We start from the raw sequence: 1,078 nt of genomic DNA on the forward strand, positions 1-1,078 counted from the left end.
ACCGGCGAGCTCCACGGTCAGGCCGGCGGCGCACCAGCACCGGACCTCCGCGGCTCCCTTCACTCTTTCCACTGCCAGCCAACCGAGAGACGGACCCAATGCGGACGTGCAGAGCTTAGGCAGACCCCCCACTGGAGGCTCAACACTTCGTGGCAGCTCCGTGTCCCAGAGACCAGGAGGGTTGGCACACACACACAGTGTGAACCACCGACAGCCATTCTGGGACCGGTGACAGCCGTGCTGGCCCCACTGCCACGACACAGACGGACGCCAGGCCGCGCTCCCCGGCGGGGGGATGGCGTCGAGCCTGACGAACGGAATGTGCAGGGTGGGGGGGAAAGGCCAAGCGCTCCGACGCCGGAGGGCTCCGGAGTCTGAACTTAGGGGGACAAAGAGGACGGGTCCTCTGCGACACCCCAGCCGCGCTCTCGCCAGCCAAGGCGAGTGCGATTGATTGCCAAACGACCCTCAGACAGGCGTGGCCCCGGGAAGAACCCGGGGCCGCAAAGTGCGTTCAAAGTGTCGATGATCAATGTGTCCTGCAATTCACATTAATTCTCGCAGCTAGCTGCGTTCGTCATCGACGCACGAGCCGAGTGATCCACCGTCAAGAGTTGTCTGAGTTTGTTTTAGGTCTCTCCCTCGCCAGAGGAAAGCGACCCGGACCGCACATACGCTCCCCACCTTGAGCTACAGCCACCTGCACGCCGGCGTGCGGGCGGAGCAGGGTGGCGTGAAGCGATGGGGAGCACCATCCTGGTGCGGCCCGCAGAAACATACGTCTATTGGGGGGAGGAGGACAGGGCGCCCAAGAGGCGATGCGTGCCCCAACGCACCGCAGCGACGGAGGCAGGATCACCGCCACCATGTCGCCCGCCTAGTATCACGAGGCGTGCAGCAGCTTTGCCCTAGGAAAAGCAGAGGCGGGAACGGGCACCGGCCATCGGTTCGGCAGCGTCACTGACGCGTGCACGTGGCGGCGTGTCGGCGAGCGGACTTCCTGCGAGGAGGCGGGGGCGGCACTCGCCCGAGCAGACGCCCGCCCGGCCCAGCCACCGCCGAGGTGGACTGGGAGTCG

At 66.0% G+C, this 1,078-nt stretch overlaps 1 non-coding gene across 1 annotated transcript; it reads right to left on the minus strand.

Moving 5' to 3' along the window:
- Positions 1-462: 462 nt before the first annotated feature.
- On the minus strand, positions 463-616 carry LOC140474759 (5.8S ribosomal RNA). Its single transcript, XR_011959394.1, has one exon. It is a non-coding gene; the product is annotated as a 5.8S ribosomal RNA (ribosomal RNA).
- Between the last annotated feature and the right edge of the window lie 462 nt (positions 617-1,078).

The sequence above is a fragment of the Chiloscyllium punctatum genome, unplaced genomic scaffold (assembly GCF_047496795.1).
Source record: "Chiloscyllium punctatum isolate Juve2018m unplaced genomic scaffold, sChiPun1.3 scaffold_1169, whole genome shotgun sequence".
NCBI classification, from domain to species: domain Eukaryota; kingdom Metazoa; phylum Chordata; class Chondrichthyes; order Orectolobiformes; family Hemiscylliidae; genus Chiloscyllium; species Chiloscyllium punctatum.